We start from the raw sequence: 21,441 nt of genomic DNA, 5'->3' as shown, positions 1-21,441 counted from the left end.
TCTCCCATCACCTTTTTGGATCAGTCATTTCCATTTCACTCGTAATCTGTAGGAACAAAAAGCGAAGATGACTCAGACAGAAACGCAAAGCGAAATGGGAAAGAAGAACAAAGCTCAAAACTCCGAAGCAAGAGAGAAGACCAAGGAGATGGCACCCCTGTACACAGACACAGCCTGCAACAAAGACGCAAGGATATCAACATGGGACGGTATGTACAGGCTGCTAGAAGAAGAAAAGCCTAGAATAATGAAGGTGACTGTTGTTGCGGGCGCACCACGCTCTTCTGAGTTGACCTTGGAGGACCTAGCATGTTAATTCATCCACAGAATAGTGGCAAGACCCAAAATTCTACCATACACAGATATGATCAAATGGATATTGGATGATGCAGAATTGAAGGGCAGACAATTAAAAGTTCATGGACATGGGCTTGTAGGATCGTTTGCTGCACAAGATTTGAAACTTATGTATCATTTTCCTGAACTGCAAGCAACATATAATGCAGAATTCGTTAGGAAGTTCGCGGCGGAGAATCCAGATCTATCAGACACCACTAAAGAATGGTCTAGAAGAGACGAGCCACTAAAAAAGGATAAAAACGGTATGTACAGCACTGGTTCCCTCACCTCTCCATATTGTTTTGCTGCGGCTATGCTCTGTAGGTTATTTGGTATGCCTGATATCAACAAGTTTTCATCTAAATGGCTGCCATTAATTGATGCTGCCACTAATGCCGAAATCCTAGATTGGGCCAAAATCCTTTCTGATACTCTATACACGGCCGTTGTCAATTACCGGTCTAAGAGATCCTTTTCTCAAAGGGTCTATCCTCCTTTTTATCTGTCTGCCTATATTATGGATTCTGTGTGTCTTGTATCTAATTTTCCTGTTATGGGTTGGAAATGGACTACCCAAGACCCATTTCCCATCCATGTTTATCACAAGATCTTATGGGATTCCCAGTTTGCCCCTCATTTTTACCAGATTTTCCATGGGGTTTTTTTGCCCCTATATAGAATGATATACGACAAAGACCCCCCAAGGTGCTCCCCCGAGGCCCAAATTGACATCATCCCTGTCGCAAGATGGTTTGGGGAAGAATGGTTTACTTACATTAGAGTTTTTGGAAGCACTGTACCTCCACATGTCTTACCCCTATATATCCCTGATAAACTTTTGGCCCGGGAAATCACTTATCAAACCTGCTCTGAAGGCGGCTTAACCAAGGACCTAAAGGATAAGAAGAAAGCCATTTGGCCTCAATTTCATGTCACTTGTGGGGCCTTCTCTTTGTTCGATGTAGGACACGCTTTTGGCGAGGTGGAGAATGTGACGTGTCTTCAATTATTTAAGTTCCTAGCGAGGCCATTCAACCCAAATAATGTGGCGCAAGAATTCACAACGAACGTCAAGATAAGAGTGTTCTCTGGAAAGAAAGATCTGTTTGATGATCTCTTTCAGAGTAAGAGCTCGCTCAAAGAAATTTTGCAGGAAGCTCAGTCGAGTTTGTCTTCAGGTGACCTCCAGAAATTCACGTTATATAGAGAAAGAAGGCTGGCTAGTGTTCCACTAGAGAGGCTGCGAATACCTACTAGAGAACCGACTCTGAGCATCAGCCTCAGTGAAAACACCAACACTTCCAGGTCTAAGTCCAACGACGCACAAGAAGTATCTGAGCATCCTGAAGAGTCTGGTCACGAACAAGGAAAAAATGAAGAAACGACCAAAGACACAGCTCAGTCGAGTGCAATGTCTCAGCTGCAAGTTATCGCCTCACCACCAAGAGATGTCCCCCCTCCTGTCGTCGAAGCACCCCTTGTCACAACAGAGCTAGATAAAGAGTGGGAAACCTTCAATGAATTAATTAATATTGAAGGGCAAGTCCCTAAGACACCTGTGAGCAATACACAGGTGGTGCAAGAAGTCGTTTCGACCATGGTCAGTAGCGCCACCGATGTTGAACACCTTCCTATCGCTCCAACCTTAGAACTTCTACTTAATGTAGAAGAAATTCCCCCACTTGATGTATTCTATAGTCCCCAGCACAAAGCAGTCGTAAGGAGACAAAGAAAGAAGAGAAAGCTTGAGAATACACTGTCTCAAAGTGCTTAACATCTGGACATCTTGTGGAAAGACCCAAATAATAATCCGACCGAAAATCTCATGAAGCTGTCTCAGATTGCAGGAGCATATGCTTCTGCAACTATTGACAAGGCCTCTGAAGTTCAGCAACTCCTAAAGGAACAAGAAAATCATATACAACTGCTACAACAACAGTTGCAACAAGCCAACGCGAACACTGAAGCCTCCAGACAGCTAGAAAAGCTACAGGAAGACTTTCAACAGATGCAGATAGGCTATCAGAAAAGTCTTGAAGAAAAAGAAAAACAACTGCAGACGATGCAAGAAATGCATAAAGATGAGCCTAAGCTGGCAGAGTTTATTTCAGATTCCATCGGCTTGAACGAGCAACTACTGCAGCAACAGGAAGAGTTGGGACGTAAAATATCATAGCGGATGCTCTTTTGTGAGCTGAGCGACAAAATCACCAGTCAGGTGGTGGAATTCTGGAGCGACTATGATCTGAACGACAAGAAGGTGATAGAATATCTAAATTGGCAAGATGATGAGGAAGGGAAAGGAGCAGGGGCACCCAGGATTAATGAAAATCATAAGGAGATGCTCTTTAATAAATGGGACAAACAAATCACGCAGGCGGAGCAAACAGCAGAGACAGCGGCGACACAAGCGAGCATTCTTATCGACTGTGTAAATGAAAATTTACACAGGGCCAATTTAATTACAGAGACTACCCCGGGGTACCTACCAAGCAAGTTGCAACTGGAGACGGAATGGAGGCAGAAAGCGCAAGCAAAAGGGAAAGCAATCCAAGCATTGGCTAGGCTGAATTGGGAGGGTTACTAGACGTACTTGGTTAAACCACACAGCCAATGGATGATGGTGAAGTGCATTACGAACGTAGCCGAGAAGGTAGCGCCAACTCTCATAGATGTCGTTTTCGTAGCCCAGCTCAGCGCAGAAATCAGCCAGCCGACTCTTCTCAAGCCTATGCTGGACACTTGCAACTTCAAAGACCAAGTTCACAAATGATTTCATTTAGAATGTTGTTTTTTCTCTTTTAACTAGATTAGAAAAAGGATGGTCATTTGAAAACCGTATCCTAAAATTTTGTAATGATACTATTATTAGAATTAGGAAGTAGTATTTTAACCCTTCTCATTGCATTGGAGAAGGGTCCAGAAATTTGTCAAAAACTTGTCCAAGGAACATGCACTTCCGCACCCTCAGAGGAGGTTTTGATGAATGGAAGGATCGAGACTTATCTATGTTTACATTTTAATGTTTGCTACTGATGTTGCACTTCTGTACTCTTAGTAGATGTTAGAAGTAAGTAGAGGTAAATCATTATTGCTTGAAGTTTGTGAGCGAAAATCAGTCATAAATGGTACTTCTATCTCTTGACGAATTTCTGCTTATATTCTTAAAGTGATATGTAGTTTTTAAGTTGTTTATATGTTAACGTATGGATGTTTGGGTTACCATTTGGCACTTCTGTATGGTGGAATCATTTGTTTGTGCTTGACATATGAATGACTTGTTATGCGATATGCTGTTCACAACTGTTTTGCCTAACTTCTTATGTAGAATGGTTTATCTTAAATGGTTCATATTCTTATGATAGCTGAATGATCTTTATTATCAGTTATTGTTCGAAATCTTTTTAGATCGCATAATATAAGAGACATATCCCGGGTTAGCGTAGATTAGATGTGTTGTTTTCATTAGATTATAATAGCATAAAATCTGTTTACTAGTTAAATTTGAATTAGCTCTAAAATACTTTCAGAATCAGCATAATCAAAATCTACACACACACACACATAACCTTTAGATTGGGAAGCTGGTCCCATTACCCCCAGTCGGACCCGCTACACCAAACGGGCAAGGAGACGCCAACCAGGTTCCGGACTGGGTGGGTATCCCCCTTGTTGTTGACCCGATCTTCGAGCCCTCAACAGTATAGTAGCTTGAAAGGTTTCGATTGAATTTGTTGGTGTTTGCTATAACAGATGGAGCTAGGAAATTAGGTCAGAATGCAGGATGTTCTATGGGGCAAGGTAGGTATAGACTTTAGCACTTGAAATTAAGTGAGGTGAGGTGTCTAATATCGGTGAGGAGCTGAGCAGGGCATGTGGCAATCATGGATCCTTATCAAATAGTAGAAAACATAGAATACTGAATGATTTCCCAAGGTAGAGAACTGCAAACAATGGATTCTAACTATCTATCTTCATATAATTCTGTTAGAAGCAGTGAAATAGATGGTGGCATAAATAAAACATGTAAATAACTGATAAAAATGAAGAAACTATGCAGAAACACCATACCATAGGTATCCCATAAAAATTGTTGCAACTCCTATTAATTTCCTTGCCAAACTGCTTACAATGATGTACAATATAGTTCAGAGCATCCAAGTGAGTCCAACCATGCAAAATGACCAATAAAATACATAATACAGACATCTAAACTACTAATCCTAACCTTCAGAGGTCAAATCCATAAGAAGAGTTGTTGTTTCAACCATTTCCCAACAAAGAACTGGAATATAGGTAGTCAAACAACTTGCCTCTAAAAGAGGGGAAACTGATTCATTTGCCTCAAAACCACTTCTAACTAATGAATCTACCCTCTAACACTATTTTACCATTAAATTTACATGCCATGTCATCAATTACATCATTGAAATCATCAATGAGGATAGAGAAATCAAATTCATAGTCAAAACAGACAAATTTTGGCTTCCTGAGCAAAATGGCCCTAAGCACGGTGCCACTGGTCCTAAGCACAATGCCACTTTCCACCTAATTTTGGAGGCCTTCCCCTTAGCCAAATTGAGCCCATGATATCTCATTGGAAAGGTATTCAAGTCTAGCTTTTAGAACACCTAGAATTTTTGAATTTGGAGGTCATTTTACCTCTCAAAACTTGAATCGCCCAAGACTGCTTCTGTGTGTCCAAAAGGAGGTAGAAAGGTCATTTTTCAGTAGTTTTTTGACTATTTGGCGAACTAGATCTGCTCCAAAACATCTAAAAATTTCCAGGATGCATGTTCTCATCATTAAAAATCCAAAAATGTCAACTTTTTCTCCAATGGATGCCCTAGGAAAAAGTACAGTGCCATCGGGCAAATTTCCTGTGTTAAAATTTCAAAATTTCAAAAATGCAAAAACTCCTCAAAATTTTCCCAAATTTGGCATTGAGCACCACCATCAAGTACTTTGGTTGTTGAAGGAGTCTTCAGCCAACATCTTCAACATATATTGCTCTTTCTTGCCCTCTAAAGCTCTCCTTAACCTATCTTTTAGCATCCTAATCCTCATGTTACAAATTGTGTTACGAGTCATGTAATGGTAGGCCATGTGTCGAAGCATTTTCTTATCCCTGTTGGCCTTGCCAATGAGCCCCTAAAGATGTAGGTTGACTCTTTCAAGCCAATTTTCCCTATCTTGTTCAATTTCTTGCTCAATAGGAGACAAAGTGACATGAGCCTCTTTGTCGGTTTACCTCTTTGTCTTTAGTAGCTCAAGTTCCATGAGGACCTGTTTATGACTTAGTTGTTTGCTTTCTTACTCCAAGTAAGTGATTACAAACTTAGCTCTCTCTAAGTTGTCCGTCAAAGCTTTTATTTGGGCTTCTTTCTCCTGAATAATGACATCTTTGACATTTTCCCTCTCTTGAGCCTCTAGATCAACGATCTTAGTGTCATGCTGCTTGGGCTCATCATCATGCTCAAGATCACTTCCTCTGTCCATGATTTAGCTGACTCTCCTAGTTTGCAATTTTGACAATGTATGGGAAGGGTGTATGTGCAATGGATGTGGAGTAATGGATGCGAGTGAAGTAATGGGTAAAAGGTGAGTGATGAATGGATGGTAGAAGGTGATAATAGTGATGAGGATTAAGGGTTTAGTTTATAAGATGAGTGGTAGGGAGAATCAAAGAACTAGGGTTTTATAGTGGGAACTAGGGTTTTGTAGTGGAGACTAGGGTTTCCTATTTGAGAGTGAAAACCATGAAATTCTTCACAAATTCTAACTAAAAAAGCAAGGGAGGCAATGATACTTTCTTGCCAAGTAGTGAAGAGGAGGAAATTTGGCAGAAATTGGAAGCTAGGAGCATTTTTTGGCTTCGCTGGCCTAAGCACAGTATCACCACCTAGGAGCGCAACGCCGATCTGTAAGCACAACGCCAGTTATAATTTACATTGTGAAATTTTTCTAGGAGCGCAGTGCCAGGCTAGGAGCACAATTCCACTTCAGCATGACTTTTGACTTCCTTCCTGATGTAAAAATTGGGCATGTGATAGCTCGTTGGAAAGCTTGTCGAGTCTGCTTTGCAGAAAATCTTGAGTTTCTCAATTTGGAGTTTAGTTTCCCTATCAAAAGCTCAATCTACCAAGACTTGTCAAAATGTGCAGAATGAGGCTGCCAAAATGTATAGTGATGTTGCAGTCAACGTTTGAAGGTCTTCCTCAACTCCAAATTAAGCTCATGAGAGCTCATTGGAAATCTCCTTGTTTCTAATTATCAATTGACTCATCAAGCAAGTCATTTGGTCATTTCATCTAGGAGAAAAAATGATTTTACCAAGGTTGCTCCACAGGTGCATGAACCCTTCTCAGACAAATGATGTTTTCGACATTTCTCCCAAACCATGAAACCTATGTAAAAAATGAAAGATTTTTTTCTTCATGGGTGAATCATGGACAAAAACCTCTCTCACTTTTTTCAAATGCATCATTTCTTTCTCAGAAAAATAGTTTGAAGAAAAACCATCCCTTATGTGTGGTGAATGGCTTGTTCCTTGGAATGACTTCTCGAAAAATGATGGAGACCTGATGTTTGATGATATGAAATGGCCTCATACCTTCTGATATCCCTTATGCCTCCTCTGCTCAGATATCTCTGATCCCATAGCCAACCCTAGCTCAATGGGAGAGGAATTTAGGGTTTTAGTGCTTGTTTCTCTTTTGCTTTTGCAGGTGAATTGGTGCTCAAGATGACTTAATTTTTGTAGTGGTAGGTGCTTTGGCAACATCACAAGATTCTTAGGAGTAGCTGAGAACCAATATTACATATGAAAAGATAAAATTACATCATAAATGGAGATAAAAACAAAATACCCTATTTTAACCCCAAAACAATTTTTGAGGTGAGAACTACATTAGGCTTTCAAAATGATAAATTATGGCTTTGCTAATCATTATTTGCCTCCTCATGTCCTTGTCAGTCATTATCGGCATGTAATTATCGGATTTGACCATGGTGGGACCCTAAAACATAATGAGACCAAACCCTAAGACCTAATGAAATGAATTGTAAAGGGAACATGAGCCATGACTGAAATATATGAAAGAGGATCAACAAGTACAAATCATGAGGGAAAATTGAAGTAAACCCTACCATCAGTGAATCCATGACCTAATGGAATGCAAACTCATTAATATGGGACTCCTACTATGAAATGCAAAAGAGCAGATTTTGATCACTGATGGCAGTGTGAAACACTGACACTAACAGGGAGTGAAGTGAAGGGATGGACCTGAGTCAATCAACCATCCCTCATGATCTACATGTGTACTTGAAGAAGCCAAGTACACATCCCCACCTTCATCTGAGGTGGTTTTCACCTCTACAGAAGGAGCATCATCAGATCCCTTTCCTTTATCAGGAGCTTTAGATTTATAGTCTTTTCTGTAGTGCCCTTCCTTTCCGTATTTCCAACACACCACCTTTACAGGTTTTCATGTTGATTCGGATCTCCTTGTAGATTTAGATCTCCCACTCGATGACTTATTTTTGTTTCTGTTATGGGACCATCCTTGTACAGACAAGGCATCACCATTATGGCTCTCCATATTTTTCTGTCTCATCTCCTCCATCAGCAAGGATGAGACTATTTCATCAAACTGCAAGGCAATTGCATTGCTACCTATTGCAATAACTAGACTATCCCACGAATCTGTTAGAGAATAAAACAAATTGATGAACACTTATCTTCATCTGAAATTTTACTATCAACAGATGCTAACTGACTTACCACAGTATTAAATGCATGCAGATGCTCTCTCACCGAGTCTCCATCTTTCATCCTCGGGTTATACAAATTTTTTCGCAGGAACAGTTTATTCATCAGAGACTTAGATTGGTATAAAGTCCCTAACTTGTCCCACAAAGCCTTCACCGTAGCTTCCCCTAATACATTCAGCAATACTGAATCTGAGACACACAATCATATTGTGCTCTTTGTCTTCTGATCCAACTTCTTCCATTCTTCATCGAACACTCCCATTGGTTTAGTACCCGGATCTACCATGATCCACTGATCTTTATCCACCAATAGGTCCTCCATCTTGAGTTTGCACAACTCAAAACTCTGACCATTAAATTTATCGATCTCTATATTTCCACTACTCACCATCTTCTTTCACCACCAGAATCATTCTCGCGGAACTCCCACTGGACAGGGTCTATCACAGGCCCGAGCGAAACCCCTCAGCAATAAAGGCATCCCCTTGAAGCAAAAACAACTATGATACCAAATGTATGTTTAACCCTGTACAGAAATCACCTGCATTTGACTTCTAAAACATAGAAAATAAACAATGCGAGAGTATAACGCATAAAACACATATACACAGAGACTTTCCTTGGATCCCAAAACCGGGACTACTAGCTTGATTTTTCATTATTTTCCTTTCAATGTTATAATACATATTTATACATGTCGAAGCATCCAATACCATGGACTGAAAACCATCGCTTCCAAAAACAAGTGCGAAAATCATGCACAAAACCATAGGTGGGTCTGCCCAACCTAACATAGAGTGGGGTTACCTACACCCCCAAACCCCCTGTGACCCCCCTGCTACATAGTCAGCACAACGAAGTGGGGGCTCCACCCCCCTTTAACCCCTCGGTTAACTACGTGGGCTAGTCATGGAAAGAATATAACACAACCCAACAGTGTCACTTGTTTTATTTGAAATTCCTCCAATGTCTACCTCATTTTATTATAAGTCATAACTTTTTATCTCAAAAACATTTATTGATATAATTGAAAACATACAACCAATTCTAGGTCAATTTTAACATGCTCATAGTCATTTTCCAAGTGCAAATATAGTCATATTATTTTAAGTGGAAAAGCAAGTTATCAAAAAACAAATAGTGATATATTTGAATACGTATAAAAAATTCCTTCTGTAGATTTGTTTTTCAAGGATACTATGAATAAGGAATATGTATGAAAATTTGTTAAGATGGTACTATTTTTAATTGTGAATTGCGTCTCTATTATCACCCATCTTATTGCAAATTCTCTATTGAAATCTCATAGAATATTTTAATCAATTAACATGTTGTTAATTGATTGTAGGAAAGAAAAAATACTAATAGCCTATACGAATGTTGAATTTCAACATTTCTTTTAGCCTATATAATATATTATTGTTAACTAAATGCATGCAATAAATCTGCAAGTATTTTTATTTATTGCAAGAGTTAGTTATGTTGCTTGTACAGGAGAAGTGGTAGGCGAGAGACTAGGGGTGTCCAGTTGTGATGCACTTCATCAAATTATGATAGGACAGATCATGAGAATGTGAAAAATGCTCCAAGTAATATTTTTTGAGCATAACCATGAGGCAGAAGACAATGCTTTACCACCATCAACCATATTCTAAGGTGCAAGCTCAACTAACAAGATCAGTGGTATAAGAGGTTGAAAAAAAGACGAAATGTTAGTTGTAATGGACGATATATAATTTAATGGTATTCACTTTGGGAATCTGCAAAAAATCATGGTATTTCTCGCTCATCAATTCATTATTGGATAAATGAGCTCTCTCATATAAAACATAGAGGGCCTGTTATAGTTATAACTGAAGAGGAGGAGGTTGAGGTGCTTGAGTCATGTAAGGAGATGGACCGATTGGGACATGGGCTAGAGTTGATAAAACTCAAATCCATAGCTTCTCAAATCAATCAGGGTAGGTGAAGCCCATTCAAAGATGGGTCTCCTTGTAGCCATGGTGGTTTGGGTTTAAATAAAGGCATCCAAACGTTGTGTTGTGTACAACTAAGGTCCTTGACATACAGGGAGTTTTAAATCTACACCCTGTAATTGTTTCTAGTTTCTATAATACTATTTCTAGTGCATACGATAAGCATTATTATGCTCCAGAACATATATGGAGCTAATATGAAACAAGTTTACACACAAGAAGGAATTGTGGTATGCAGGTAATTTCCAACAGAGGGAGCCAAAATGTGCCAAATATTTTTCCTAAAATCAGGGAGTGGATAACTATTCTATGTTGTGTCAATGCAATTGGTGCTTCAATCCCATGATTTTATCTATTCAAAAGTAAAAATCAACTGAACATCTATATACAAAATTGTGAACTATGTGCATGCATGGCTACACATCCCTATGCATGGATAACTAAAGAATTTTTTTTGAATTGGCTTTGTCACTCTTTTGCATCTATACCAAGTGGTGTCTTGCCTAAGAACATCCACCTATTGTTAAAAGATGGCCATGGAAGCCTTGTTGTTTTGGAAACAATTGAGGAGGAAACTAATTTGGGCATCAAAATTTTAACACTACCATCTTATACCACCAACAGATTGTAGCCCCTTGATCTTAGTGTGTTTGGCCCTTTCTAGAACTATTTCAAGTTCAAGCGAGCTTCATGCATGACAAAGAATCCAAGGGTTTGAGCTACCAGAGCTTGCAAGTAAAGCCTATTAAAAGGGCTCTCACACCATCAAATATTATGGCTGGCTTGAGGACAACTGGAATTTGGCCTCTGAATTATGATTGTCTTATGCACGATACTTATTGTAGCCATGTGTTTCATGTTGATGGTCAATAAGAAGGGCATGTCCAAGCACATGTTGAAGCACAAGAAGAAGTGGATGAACAAGAAGATGTAGTTCTTCCTGATAATATTATTTCCCTCCCTCAAGGACACTTCTATGTTGATGATGCTGAACAAGTAACATAAACATGGTATAATCATGAACCAATTGACAATAACATGAAGTTTGTTCTAATAACTGAAGCACATGGAACTTCTACACGTTATATGCTTAATGACTTTGTTGATCATGTAACTCACAATGAGAATGTGGTTGACAATTTCTTAAACGTTTTGATATAAACATGAATCACTTATATTTATAAACACAAACATTTTATATTTGCGAAATTTAAAAGGTAATAAATAGCAGATCAAAATCCATATGTTGGATAACTTAGGATAAAAGATAATGTCAAGTAATTACTCCTCATTATTAGCTAAAGTTGCAAACCATGCATAGGAGGGCCGATAATTTTTGGAATTGAAAACTGTGAGAAGGGGAGCATTCAAGAAGACATAGTTTTGGAAATTAATGACAATGTTTGTAGGCACTCAAATGCAAGAAGACACAATTTTGAAAAGCAATCACAATGTTTGAGAGCAGTCAAATCCATTCATGATAATGGCTAGCAAGATGCTGGAATTAGCAGGCAATTCCTTTCTTACACAAGAGCACACCTGCATTCCTAGTGAGCATTTCCACAAGGGCTGAACTCTTTGGTTTGGCACAATATACGGTTCCATAGGTCAAAAGCACCTGTGATCCTAATGGCGAGAAATATGCACCATTTAGCAGTACATCATCTTCTGATATCCAGTTCATCTTTTTCCATTCACTTTCTGTGGTGTTTTTCCTCTTGGTTACTTCTTTAGCTAAGGGATTTGCTGATGCCATGAATCTATTTCCCTAACTTAGTATGGTGGGGTTTGAACTTCAACCAATGGCATACATTCCCCACTTATTGTAATCATTGTTAAACACATGGAAGTATCCAAATCAGCACATACTCTAGTTGATTCATAATTTAATTTCTAAATAATATAATAGCTATTTCATACTTTTCCTTCATAACAAAATTCAAAATAAGATGGGAAATGAATGAAATAACAATTAAATTATTCACCTTGGCATTTTTTGGATGAGACTTTGGCCAAAATGGTTGAGTGCAACTATTTCCTACATAACTTTGTCATGATGGTGGTCATCACTGTGACCCAATAGCATCACCTACCATTGGAGAAAATTAGAGCATTGTGAAGGTAGAAGATGAGGAATAAAATAGAGTGAATTTCAATTAATGGATGAAAGAGTATGTGAGGTCACCTCATTGTGGCAAGTGAAATAACTGTTGTAAATGTTAATATAGGTGGATGACTTGACTACGTCAGTGAGGCCATCTTCATAGTTAGAAATAGAGAAATGGTCCACCCATATGTGCCTCGCTGTCAAGATGGAAATCCGATCTCCATGATTTATTTTTCTTGACCCACTCTTTAGAGGATACATATTTACCACAACGTTTCCTATACTTTTACAGTCATGAATATGGATGCCATGAATGATGATTCTTGTCACATCTTTTGTGGTGATACACAGACCCTTACGAATGTGGACTTTGGCGCCTCATCCATCGATTGTTTTGAAGCTATGAATAACAAGCTCTTCCTTAAGTTGGAAGAGCATGTCATTGTGGAAGATGATCCACAGCAGCTCCGTCTGAATCACGGCATGACGCAGTGTGCCATGGGATGGATTCATGACATCATCACTAGAATTTGTAACCACATAAAACTTGTCATTTTTGCCTCTGATGGCATGCTTGCCAAATCCAATGCTGCAATTTTCCAGTCATTTTCTGTTGCACTCCTAATTGTAGTCGCAATGCCAACAATCATCAATAGGATTGCCTGTTTCACGTGACAACATGCTCAGCTCTTCTCATCCTCTTGTGCTCTTGCTAATAATGCTTCTGCTTCTATTTGAATACGCATACATTGAAGCATTCAATGTCAATTCAACCTCCAACAACAAATAATTAAAAAAAAAAATTTAGAAAGATTGACAAAATGAAATGTAATAATCCATTGAGTGATTTACTTACTCTTGAACTATTTTCGTTCTGTTGATCTCAAGTTTCTCCACAGGAAACGTGGACCTACTTATATTTCCCAGTGGCTCTACCATCTTGCATCCTATAAACTTATCTCCATATTTTGATCCAAATGGCTTTGGCACCCCACCATGAACGTAGTGGAGTATTCCTATCATTAACATGTAGCTCAAAATACTAATTGGATTGGTCATTTTGACAACCAGGACTCAACTTTGTCTTCTCAAGAGAACAACAACACTAAGAACACTAGTAGTGGTTGCTTCTGCTCTAAGCCACTCTTGCAAATGCCAGGGCCTTCTTATAGTATCTACCGTTTTGTCGTTACTATCATGATTTCATCACACTTGGTAAATTGCACTATGAATGTAGGGACATGCATCTACTGGAGGGATATGCCAAACGTAAGCTGCGAATTTATACATACTGAGAAATTGTGAAAAGTTCTACGAATACACCACCGCAACCACAGATTATATAACACTTCAAAATTTATGTGCAAAATTTATGCGATCTGTGAGCCTCATAATGCTATGAACCAGAGTGAATATGTAGACATAGAACCGAAGCGAGTATATAGTTTAGAATGGTTTCAGACCGCCGAGTTCAAAAGATATATATATATATTCACATTATTAATTTTTACACTTCAATCACTATAATAATAAACATATATATTTCTGGTAAATGTTGTATTTTATATTCTGTATTGACTCTAAATATGAAAAATACACTGTAGCCATTGTCTATTCATACTTATTAATTTCTCACTAGGTAAACGTTTATAGCCAAACATGTATTACATTCTTTAAGTTGTAGGAAGGTAATCTAATTCTTTATGAAAAACACTTCCCCTTTTACAGAGAGAAATAACAAATGACAAACCATCCTAAACTCACATATTTATAAATATGTCATCATTTATATATCATACAATATTTCAACATTCAATATATACACATTTTTATTAAATACCAATATTACTTCACAATTTTCTAGAATTTGAGCATGCACTACAAGTTACAATATTTTATAGAGATAGTTTCTCTTGCACAAGGATAAATATAACTAGCAATAAATAATTGTAGTTATTGTTAAAAGACTTGATTTGAACAATATTTAAGAATTGTTGAAACCAATTGTATTATCATTTTAACAATATATACTTTAACAATAATGTAAATTTGAACTTTGATCTTCTATAACTTCTTTTTAAGTTGTATTTAATTGTAGCTATAAAAAAGTTATAACACTTTTCTTTTGTCTAAAATATGTGATTTTATAATAAGTGTTAAATATTTTGATTTAATGACATTGTATTTACTTTATGTTTTATATATTTATCATTTAGATAGATGTTTTAGGTTAACATGATTTCATGTAACCTTTGTATATCATGCGCATATTATAATTGATCCCATGTTCATTATTCATATTTATATTCATATTGTTATCCCCAAATTTATTATTTTTTATTAAATTTGAAATAATTTAAGATTCATTAAAAATAGTTAATATATTATTTTAATAATGTGATGTTATTTTTTATAAAATAATCATATTATGAGAGTGTCAATATTGTATGTTGATAAAGTAAATATAATTTTTTAGTATTGTAATGCCTTTAGTTTCATTGTAATTTACACTAATAATTGAGTGCATTCTAGATTTGTTAATTACCTAACTTTCTTGATTGATGTGTTTTGACTAGATTGATGTTTGAACTCTTTTGGATTATACAATAATTTAATAATTCTTCATGTCATGAATACATATGAATCATGAACATATTAAGAGTTACTTAATGTTGTTGGATACTTTCATTGGGTGTATGAACAAGTGACTTGATTTTATGGTAAATATATATGATTGGATTTATATGATTTGTACTATTGCAGTAATCTACTTATACAAATATATTAATAACCTTTCAAGTGGATATGAAGAACCACATAGATATGTAATAAAAACTGAGTTAAATTACACACCTAAGTTGTGCATAGGACATTATCTATCAATTTGAATATGAAGTTGTGAACATTCTAATATGATTTAAACTTGTTGGAAAAATGAGCTATTTGATCTGTATATGTAAATTCGTGTGAATATATAAATAAACGCTACTAATTATTACTAGACATGTGTAAAATGTTGTAAAGAGATGTTAATACATGATAGAGAAATCACACCTCAATGACCACGAGCCTCTCACTATGAGTAAATGGAATATAGATAACGTAGAAATTCTGTTAAATTAATTTCCTTCTTACAATAAAAATGTCTAATTAAACTATATGAGTAAATGAAACATAGATAACATGGAAATTTTGGATGTTATATTAATTTCCTTCCTACCATAAAAATATATAATTGAATGGATGGTCATAACGTGGCCATTGGTACTGATTATATTGGAATCAATAGTAATGTTAATATACTGATTATATTGGAATCAATCATAATGTTGATATAAATTAAATATTTTAAGAAATATATCCTTTATGTGAATAGAATTGAAAATTACATCATGAATAAGTAAATTCGTGAAAATAATATTTATACGAGGATAATTACATGCATTCATAAGAGTACACATTCAAGGTAAAAATAGATTTTATTTCTACGTGGAATTTGAAATGGAAGTTAGAAATTAACAATATGTATTATATGTATTAGTATAAATTTAATAATATATATATATATATATATATATATATATATATATATATATAAAATGAAATAACACATGAAAAAATAAAGAAAGTTATAAAAGATAATAAAAAACATTGAAAATTGGAACAATTGTTGAGAGAGGAAATAATAATATACATTTTCAGAAATTAGAATTTTTTTAAATGAAATATTAGGTGAAAAATCAAGTTAGAAAGGATAATAAGGAACATTGAAAATTGGAACAATTGTTGAGAGAGGAAATAATAATATACGTTTTTAGAAGCTAAAATTATTTATGGAAGAGACATGTGGATGGATAAATAATGAATATATTAGTGAATACATAACTAAAAATTTTGGAAGAGTCAACCTATCTTAGTTTGTAAATGTAATATAAGAAGAGCATAAAGAACGGCTATATAAGACATCTATATACATAAACTCATTTTAATATCTTTTGAAGCTTTATTCTAACTTATTACTAACTTGTACACATTGCTATAATCACTTGTACACATTCCCATAATCTTTGTCACTTTAGGATGGCCAATCCTCACCCCCTGTGATTGTATCTGGATGCTAACTTTAAGCATTACATGAGAAACCGACGAAAGCGAACGATCCCTAAAAGTTTGCAATATTCAATTATCTTTTGAAAAACGTTGGAGGCTTAAAAGTCAAAAGATCGAAGTTTGTTGTATGCAGATGGAAATTTAACTGACATGTGGAAATCCATTGGTTTTCCGAATCCTCATTGCCGTCAAATCTCTACAACAGTATTTTCACATGACATAAGTGTAACACCTAAATCATTAAAAAGATCATGTTTAATATGTAAACAGTACAAAAATGTCAATAAAGATTAAGCTTAAACTATAAATTTAAATTCAACCAAAATAATAAAAATGAAATATTTATTAATTTAATCAAAATAAATCTGAAATTAATTAAAATAAAAGCATAAACTATATATAAGTTTTATATAAATATCATAATATATTAATATTACTTTTCACAATTATTTACCATAATCATTAGACAAGATTTATGATTGGAAACTTATATCTTTTGAGGTTATTTATGATTGTATGATTATTATGTTATATTTTTAAATATGTTTTTAATTTTATAACATTTTTAATTTTTATTTTTCATTTTTTAAACATTATAATAATTGTTAATAATATATTTTTACAAATAATTAAATAAATATAATTAATTAATTTTATGTAAATATATTTATTAATTTTTAATTATTTTTTACTAATTTAATATATTTAATCTTATTTTCATTTCTCTTTTAAACATAAGAAAAACATATCATCACTTCACCTAGACGCAAACACTACGTCAACAACATTAAGAAAACTATATTAACACTTCACCCTTAGACAAACACTACTTTAGCCCAACACAAGCACACATAAAAATAGGCAAAAACAAGAGCTTGTGTATGCAAGTGAACCACACAAACTTTTCTTCAAAACACGTAATCAATTTTTATTGGAAGATGCACATGTGAATATAAAGATATATTTTTAGAAATGAAGGTTTAAGTTTATATATATAAATGATATTATTTTTTTCATTATGATTGTAATATTTGTGTTTTGATATTTTAAATTATGTATAATTTTATATAGTTAATAGATTTATCTCAAATTTTATTTGAAATAGAGTTAGTTAAAATTTATATTTTTCAAGGTTTTATAATTTGTAATAGTGTAATTAAGTGGCCAAATTACAACTAAATGATTTGTATTCATGGACTTGAGCTTTTTGATTTGTATTTATGGACTTGAACTTAGTTTTGTAGATTATGTAATATTAGATAACCATATTTCGAGCCAAAATGTAAATCTTGACCTATTAAATGACCATGATCTTGACTCGACCATGATATTGACTCTCATAATAGACCTTTAACCTTAACTCCAAACTTTTCCATGCAAAACAAGCACATGCATGACAATTGAGAGAGTCAAAGGAACCTACTTTTGGACAAGAGCAAAAATTGTTAGCTTCTTAAAGTATTTACACAGGAATTTACACCTCTTAACTTATAACGATAACATTGAAAAACCTCTATGATAAGTTCACAATGACCATTAACAAGTTCTCTAGCAAGGTGTCATATAGAAAGAATAATAGAACTACCAATATTTAGTATGATAATGATGCAAAATTTCTAGAAAAACTATTAGATATGTTCCTAGAAAAACCTTAAAGCTTGATAATAGAAATACCTAGAAAACCTCTATGATAATTTCACAATGAACATTAACAAGTTCTCTAGCAAGGTGTCATATAGAAAGAATAATAGAACTACGAATCTTTGTTATGATAATGATTACAAATTTTTTAGAAAAACTATTAGAGATTCTCCTAACGAAACCTTAAAGCTTGATAATATAAATACCTAGAAATCGTGTATTAAAAGAAAGAAAATATATCTTACAAATAAAAAGAAAGAGAAACTACTACACCTCTTTGAGTTTGATCCATAAAAGTTTTAGAGGAAATTTGTCATTCATAAGTCTAAAGAAAAATTTTTGATTCCTTTGAAGAACTAGAATATTTACCTTAAAAAATTCTATGAATCCCCTAACACCATGGTCACGATTTTGAATTCCTTATAGAGGATCATATATTTTCATTGGAGGATATCGAGTTTGGGGTTAAGAAACTTGCTAGAGAGAAAGCTAAGAACGTTGAAGGATACAAAGTTGAAATTTTTGAAATGGGAGAATATTTCCTCATCTTGCAAATACACAACCACTTTAATTTCATAGTGAACCAATTCTTCCCTATCAATTGGATATAGAGCCTTATTGATTCTATATTTAAAAGTGAGGATAAAATAATGCCGTCTAATTACAAGACTGTGATATTTAGCCATAATGTAGCCAAAATATATGGGCTTAGTTTTGAAAAAGAAGATTAGCCTTTGGATTGAAAACCATGGTAAAAGAGCTAAACGCCAATTTGGGTGTAAGAGATATCATTCAACCATGGACCATCTCGTTAGTCTTAGGATAATTGGACAGGAATGCTTCAATAACAAAATTGATCTCTTTTGTGGTTTTGTTGACTATAGAAAAGCTTTTGGCACTATTCCTAGAAAATAATCATGGAAGAAGCTAGAAGAGGTAATGGTTCCTATCGAGCTCAAATATTTTATGAAAAGGCTATATGAGAATCTTATTGCAAAGTTTATGGCCACTCAAGGTTATTCGGAGGAAATTATATGAAATATTGGAGTCAAGTACATTTGTCCCATATTTCTTATCATTTTTGGCATATACATGTATAAATTATAAGAGATTTTGGAATATGTAGGTTGGGTTGGCCCCAAAGTCACTTGTATGATCATAACACTTCTCCCTTACATTGATTATATTGTTATTTTTCCTAGGAACTATTATGCTATTGGGAAGAAACTCAAAAGCCTCCAATATTTCTACTTCAAATGGATATGACTACAAATACCAACAAAACCAAAGTCATAATATCCAAAAATATCACCTATGATACTTTCATTCATGAAAACAACTCCTTGCAAGAAGTTCATTCATACAAATATCTGGGAAATGGCATCCATCATAAGCACAATTGGAATTATAGCATTGAGAAAAGGATAAATGGAGGCTAGAAAGTTTATTATGGGTTGAAAATGATTGTAAGTTGGTATATTTTTAGATTTGGTATAAAAAGTATCCTCTTTGAGTCTCTTGTCACTCATGTTGTTTTATATTGGTGTGGGGTTTGGGGTTGAAATATATCTAGAGATTCATGGAAGAAGATTGAAACAATCGAAAAGTAGTTTATTACGTAAAACCTCAAGAATACAAGACTCTCTACCCTATCCTCCTAATTCATGAAAGGCATTCCCACATAAAAAAATTGGTTATGACTAGCTTTCATATGGATAAGAAGTCATATAACATGGAGGGCAAGAGGATTCCCAATATTCCTTCCAATTCTACTCAAAATTCCCTCCTTCAAGTCAAGAAAGGGTGGCATAAGGATCACGAGTATTGACTATATCATTGAGGAATAAAGGAGGAGATCATGTTTCACAATTTGGATAATACTAAAAATATTATTACTTCCAAATTTAATGAGAAATTAAAGAAGGAGATCATATTGGACAATTTGGATAATAATCAAAATATTATTACTTCCAAATTCAAGGAGAAATTCTGTGAAAATAAAGAGGAGGAGGGAAAAAGAAAAATACGAGATTATAAGGAGGTGACTAACCCTAATCTCAAAAACAAAAATTATCTCTGTGCCTCGACTGGTGCTAAAACGAAAATGAACATTGTCAATATTAGAACTAATTATCATGAGGTTAAGAGTGAAACTACGTATTGATTGATTTCCAAAATTCTATAAGATGAAAGAGTTTGTCACCTCTGCTATCCTCAGAGGGTTGAAGAGGGAAATCACTTTCTATTAGATTTTACATCTTATAGTCATATTAGTTCTAATTTTCAAAATATTTGTAATTATATAAACCTTTTTAACTTAGTAAAATGATGGTGATCTAAGAGTTCTCATGGAATTATATTTTCTTTTGTGGAAATCAATTTTAGGTGAATTATGGATTTCATGGAGACACACTTTGCTTTGGCATGCTAGAAATTGTTTTTGGTTTGTTGGAGCAAAGAGGAACTTTGTTTCATTTTTGAACCTCATTTTCTCTCCTCCTAATGTATTTCAACTATGAAAACAATGTAGATAAGTACATATAGACTTGGTCTCATTTTTTATTGTTTGTATCCATTGTGGAAACGATAACTATGCTAGATGTAATGGAGTGAGCATTTTTCTCTCTGGCTTTACTGTACTCACATTTTTGGGTTGTTATGTTTTACTGGATGGATCTAAATGTCAAGATCTATAATCATTTTTTTTCATATGAAATATAAGTAATTAAATTTACCAAAAAAAAAAAAGTGGAAATGAGAACTAACAGGAGAGGGATACTATTTTGAAAATAATAAAAATGTTTGAGGGTGCTTGAATTCAATCATGATAGTGGGCAAGAAGCTTAGTTAACTGTGAGTTTTTTATTTGATGAGAGAATGCTTTTATTCCTAGTGATTTATTTCATAAGAGCCGACATCTTTAGCGTGAAACTATATGCAATTCCATATCCCAAAAGCTCATGTGGTATGCATAGCTAAGCACCACACCAAGTTTTGGTTTCTACTTTAAATTCTATTTAATTTCATTATTGTTTTAAATGGGCTTAAATGAAAATAGTGGGTTTTGAACTTCCATGGATGACATACACTTGTCATGAATTCTATTTATTTTTAATTACATATATGTGTCCAAACGAACACTTACATTCATGTAATTCACAATTTAATCTACAAATAATAATATTAACAATGTTGTTCTTTCAAAAAAATGCAAAATTATATAGCAAGTGGTAGGAAGAAAAAATAATTAATATTCAGCTTGTCTTTTCATGCTCAGTACCTTCACCAAAATGGTTTCTTATACCCACATAATTCTATCATCATGGCAATTGTCAGTGTACCCAACATTAACAACTACAATAGGAAGAAAACATACCAACCTAAATATCTTATCATTGTCAATCTATAAGAGAATGAATAAAATAGTGTGAATTGCAGCACGAATTTATTAGTTAACACATGGTCTATGATTGAATATTGAAGTTCACCTTG

The 21,441-nt window shown here is 34.5% G+C and overlaps 1 pseudogene; it reads right to left on the bottom strand.

The window, feature by feature from the left end:
• Positions 1-11,595: 11,595 nt before the first annotated feature.
• On the bottom strand, positions 11,596-12,879 carry LOC149159458 (putative pectate lyase 8 pseudogene; annotated as a pseudogene).
• Positions 12,880-21,441: the final 8,562 nt, after the last annotated feature.

Source organism: Pinus tabuliformis, chromosome 5_2 (assembly GCF_031772625.1).
Source record: "Pinus tabuliformis cultivar Carrire ecotype Pingquan chromosome 5_2, CPIR1, whole genome shotgun sequence".
In the NCBI taxonomy this organism is placed as follows: domain Eukaryota; kingdom Viridiplantae; phylum Streptophyta; class Pinopsida; order Pinales; family Pinaceae; genus Pinus; species Pinus tabuliformis.
This window is presented reverse-complemented; position numbering and strand designations above follow the sequence as displayed.